The sequence below is a fragment of the Pinus tabuliformis genome, chromosome 7 (assembly GCF_031772625.1).
Source record: "Pinus tabuliformis cultivar Carrire ecotype Pingquan chromosome 7, CPIR1, whole genome shotgun sequence".
Classification (NCBI taxonomy): domain Eukaryota; kingdom Viridiplantae; phylum Streptophyta; class Pinopsida; order Pinales; family Pinaceae; genus Pinus; species Pinus tabuliformis.
The window spans coordinates 1,008,561,489-1,008,567,488 of NC_142293.1; positions in this window are offsets into that span (position 1 = coordinate 1,008,561,489).

Genomic DNA, 6,000 nt, shown 5'->3' on the forward strand with positions numbered 1-6,000 from the left:
GTACTGCCGTACCTTGAGGGTCATCATCCTTATCGGTGATTCCTCTCGCGCTTGTTAACGGTTTACATTATTGACCGGTAATCAAGCGATGTCTTTCCGTGTTCGACTTCAAGAAATTCTCACATGGATCGACTTGTACATCGAGTGAAGATCGGAAGAGATTGAAGACCCCGGATCTAGTTTCATCCATCCGGGCTGCGATATATATTCAGGACATAAAGAAATTTGATATGTACATCATTGCAGCAGATGATCATCCTTTTCAAAGGATGATAAATTCGGCAGAGAATTATCAGTCTAGCATCAGACGATCATCTGTTCTATGTACCAAAATGTATTTATAAAGCTGAGCATGGGAATGCCCGCCTCAGCTAGATCATGAAAAATGTATGAAAAATAATGTATTGTATTGTATCTTATTACAGGACACTCCTCAGCAGATCGAATGAACTTCGGATCCTCTCAATAAAGCATTTCACCCGATAAACGACCTCATACTTTAGGGGGCATCTGTTATAGACAATTTTGTGCCTTACAGCAACAAGCATGAATTGTCAATAATCCAAGGGATCCAAAGTTCCCTAAACATGATGTTCCTACCCCTAGAGGAACAAGGTCAGCAAACCAACAGCTCTCAGATCAGTTCTCCACCTGAAAACACTCAAAAACAAGCAATCCTGAAATCAAAGCAGGTGCTCCACTGGGTTTCTGCGCTGAAACACAACTGCTCCATGGTGTACCTGCGTTGCAAAGCAGGCAGAAAAAAGCCCACCTGCGTTGGGCGAGTTTGGACATGTGGCACAGTGAGTCATTGCTTTGGAATCTTCCAAAATGACACTTGCATCAGGTATTTCGCCTTGTGATGAGTCAGAGGCTTTGTTTCTCCAAGTGGAAGCAAGGTTCACCAAGTGGACTCAAGAACTGAAGATCAACTAAAGATTAACTGAAGAGAGAGAGGACACAAGGCAGCTACACATCAGTTGCAAGCTGACTCATCCTTTCTCAATTCATCTATATATTGAGCTCTCTCCTATGAGCTCTGGAGGCTGGAATTTTGTGCAAAGTAATGATATGTTGTTGGTTTCATTCTTGAGTTATTGGGTGATTGTTTGAGAGAGGTGAAGAAGAGCAATTATTTCTGCTGGGAGGTGTTGCTGGGTTGGAGCCTGCAATGGTTGTAATCCTCTCAGAACCTTTATTTCTTCATTAATAAAAGCTATTGAGGTTCTTCTATGTGCTCTTGTTTCAATTATGTATTGTGATGATTGCATGTTTGGTTTACACTAATCCATGAACCAGTTATGATTGCATGCCTCTTGTAGTTTCCTTCTTTGTTGTTTTGCAGGATCTCATTGCAGCTGGGCGAGCAGAAGGACAAAGAGCTAGGAGCAAGCGGCCAAAGAGGAGAGTTTGGATTCGACATTAAGCGCAAGGCAACGGTTAGTGCTTCCTCCATTCTCTTTTGCTTTCATAAAGAAGTAAACTTTCAGTAGTTTGTTTTACAGTTGTTGCTAAGGAACTGTCACCCTTAGAGTGGGTTAGGGTCATCCGAGTCGGATACTTTTCCCTACAACAATGGTGGTCGACTCACCCTATTTGGACTGCAAAGATTTTTCTAGTTACTACTTTGTTTCATTCAATTGCTCATTCAACTTAAGGATCAAGTCCATAAGTTCTTCCTCGTTTTGCTTCTCAATTTCTTCTGCAATTTGTGGATGTATGAGGGGAGGGAGTTTAAGTTGTTTCCTGAGTGCAAAAATGTCATCATTCTTTTTCTTTATCAAACTTTTAGATGCTTTAACATCATTGGGATCATGTCCCAACTCAATCACCAAATCTTTTAGTGATTTTATCTTTGTGTCCTTAACCTGAGAAGAGGCTTTTTCCAACTATAACTATGTTGTAGTATTACTCAGAGAATTCTGCAACTGATGTGCAATGATGGATTTACTAGTCAATGTGGAAAAGACCATCTCACCCATTTTCTTATGGAGCTCAATCTGATAAATTTGGTGCATGTCTCTGGCAAGAACTTGAAAATTTGTTTTCAAATAATCATCCATGGACTTTGGAATCTTTACTATTGTATTCAAAAAGCTCATATGCATCTTTCCCTCTTCGATGTCAAAGGCTGACATCAACCTTGTTTGATTTGTAGGATCCATTTTTAGATATTTGGCATAGGTTTCAGCTTTGAGCTGCTCATTCCTAGTCTTAATCTCTTTGTGCTTTTCTTTCAAATCCTGGCTTTGCCAAGAAAATATCCTTAGTGATGACACTTCTACACTTGGCTTTCTGTTTAGCACCCGTGTTTGAGAGGTAGATGGTGTCTCCCCTGCTAGTGTTCTCTACACAATGTCACTTCTTGTCTCTTCATATTCCTGCTCAGATAGAGGATTCAATCTCTGCATTTTCTCATATACCTGGTCGAATGGCACTATAGAGGGGCGTGTCCCATTTCTACTTCTTTTTTGAATTCGCTCCTCATTAAGATGGGTCTGCAATACTAGAGGGTTGCGCATGTTTGTATCAGTTTGGGTCAACTCCTCAAAAATGCTCTGTAATCTTGAATCTTTTCTTTGCCTTGAGGTATCTGGTTGCCCTGATGTTTGTTCACTGTGCTCCTGTGTTGGTCTCTCCAGGTACGTATACAAAGGAATCCAGATCAAGTTGTCTTTCCAAATATTTCATAACATTTTCTACTTCAACTTGTGTACTATCTTGTTCTATAAGTGTTCCCTCCAACCATTCATTTTGATTTGCATACTATTCTATCTCTAGAATACTATGATGGATGTAGGGGTATAGTTTATGCTTCTTCCTTCTGTCACAGATGAAGCTATGAGGATCATAAGGCCAGATGAAACTCTTTTTCAATTCCATCCTCTCAAGGATTTCCTCTGTCTCTTTCCCTGCTCTTCTGTTGTTGCAAATAAATGGGCCTAGGTGATCCTTTATCCCCAACTAAGCTTTCTTCTTAGCTTTCATAAAGTGGATTTCATCGAAATTGATCATTTTCCTGTAGTAATCTACGAAAAATAATATCATGGGGACATATTTAGGCAGTTTAAAAGGAGGCGGCTCACACCCATAAATCTTGATCTCGATATGGTTCTGGTACAAGTACCAGTCTCCAACCTTGTATTGCTTGGATAACTGAAGAATTCTCTTAATATCATCACTAATTATAGGAGGGGGACTTCCTATCAACATAGTTGTTACTGGATGCACAAATTGATCAATAAAATGTGTATAAGGATGAGGAGAAGAATGAGAATAATGAAAAATGGAAGTCCAGAATATGACTAACCTAAGGTTCTCTCTGGTGTTAAGCTTTTGTACAGATAAAGGGAATTTATCAGCTTGGTAGTAAAGGAGAAGATGATATAGGACTGAAGAATATTTGAATTCCCTTTCATTCCCTAATCTCATGAACTGGTCATGCATCTTATCAGCAATGAATGCAGCATATTCATATTTGCATGCAAGAGGTCTTCCAGGGGTAAAAATAGTCATGTAGGCAAAGGTTATTTCATCTATGCACTCACTAGTGTTAAAACTGATAATGCAAGCAAACATTGTGACAATATCCCTGCCCAGACTAGTAAAGGCACATGTCATGTAAGGAGGGGGGTCTTTTGATCTATATTGTTCTTCAATAAAAGTCTGACTAACTTGGTTGATTTCGGAACTGGACAGCCTTGAAGATTTATCAAGTAAATCAGCAATGGAGGGGGGAGTGAGGTTTTGGCTAGGCTGTAATTGCAACATTTCATTTATAGACTCATCTGTAATGGTGAAAAGAACTTCTTGGTTAAGGGACATTATAGCTCTCATATTGGGGTTATAATTCGCATGGCATTAGTGGAAATATCTAGGAAAATATGGACAGTGGGGAACTGATATTTAGGGAGATTTGACTCCCAATGACCTATTTTATCAGCGTTGTTCAGATAATTGTCCTGATAACTGCAGTATAGCTTCAAGGGGTTTTGATCTAAAGTAAGGTCCTTAATTCGAAAATCTTTATCGGCCAAGGGAAGGTAGTCCAAATCCCTATGGGGAGTAGTGATTGGTACGACATTTAGGGCGACACGAGCTTCCATCCTTGGTTCTTGTGTATTCAAGGAAGAAATATGGGGTTTTCAAGGATTTCAAATAAAACAGGTACTTCGGGAAGTCTTGGGACTAGGAAATAGCTTAATTGCACTGAAATTTTTGAGTTTAGAGCAATTTAGTGGAAGTTCAGTACAAAAACAGGGTTTCTGAGAAGGAAATGCAGTAAATACCTATTTTTGATTGGCTGTCAAACAGATGGCTATGGTGAAGGTTTTGCAGGGTGTGCACAGTACTCTGTAGTGGCCTGGAGTTCAACAACTGAGAGTGGTTGGCGGTTGGGAATAATTTGTTGGTCTGGACGTACTCTATGCATGCATGGAAGCAAAACTTTCTTTTTTCGGTAAAAGGAGAAAACCATGAATATTTTTGTTTTATGTACAAAGTCAATGACTTTTTCGAATTTGGCGGGTGAATGGAAAATGACAGTTGGAGTTAACTGACTAAGGGGACACCTTGTCATTTAGTGAAAGCTGTAAGCAGGAGCGGTAATGGTTTTCATCGCACAAATTTTGGGAGGTTGATGGTTTTGGCAGAGGGTCGCATGATGCCATGAATGGGATGTCACATAGAATCGTCAAAAAGTCAAAACAACTTTCATCGCATGGTTAACGTTTGACCCAAAGGCTCGCGCGATATGAGTGAGAGTCGTCGGATGAGGAAGGGCAGATCGAATGGCAGTCGAGAGTGGAAAGCGTTAGGGAGTTAATGAAGGGGGGCCACTGCATAATTAAAATAACTAAAATGACTTAATTATATTGGGGATGATGGTATTGGCGGAGAGGTTATTAATTAATCCATATGACTAATTAAACCCTTTTTTAATGAGTCGGGGGTTTGGCTCTTAATTAATAGTGATTTGATTTAATTAACCCAACTGTATTAACTTTATTTATGGTTTATTTTTCGAACCATCGGGAGGGGATATTTATTTATTTTGGGATTATTAGTAATAATACAGGAAAGGGTAATTTCTTTCGGGAGTTAAATAAATAATAAGGATTAAGATTTAATATGACCATGGAAAGAAAATGCGCTATTTAAATGTTTTCGAAAATACATTCATCATCCAACATTATAACTTAGGCTAAAATGTGTTTTGGGGGGGTTTTATAAGGAACCTTTATTTTTCCTAAGTAAAAGAGTGATTTTACCTTAGGAAAAGGATTTGAAGGAAATTAATGAATTATGAAGGGGGTGACTTTTGATGAAGGGGTTTAGGCACTTAGGCCTTACAAAATATTGGGCTGAGGGTCCAGTCCATCCAAAGGTCAGGGAAATGCTCTTAGCCCATTTAACTTTCAAGTGATTGGTGCCTTTAGTACTTATGGGAAATTAGTAAAATTTAGGGAAAAAAATGAGTGAGGAAGTTAATTAGTTTGAATTTTGTCGATGATGTAAATGTTTTCATTCTCATCCATATCTTTAAGTGCTTTGTATGATGAAAGTATATGACTTGATATTCGGATAATCATTCATCATGCATAATTCTGCAACCAATCATCTGCTTACCCTACCTACTTATCCTACCATTTTTTCTTCTTTATTAGGGTGCACTTAAACTGGAAAACCCTTATCAAAAACCTTTTCTTTTCTTTTACAATGGTATTCTAACTAAGTCTAACCTTATTACATCCAAGGGCTTAGATTAAACTATTGAGCTCCTTTTCTTCATTCTACCTATCTACTTATCTGCCAATATTAAATAGTTTGGTCAGATTTTATTCTCTATCTCTAAGCATGAAATTCAAAACATGGAATAACCAAGATTAAACTCTTTGGTTACCACGGATTGTGGCATAAGTAACAAGTTTCACACAATCATTTATACAAAAAGTGAAATAGTAGTGGCATTTGGGCTTGCACACTTTCATGGTATTTTTA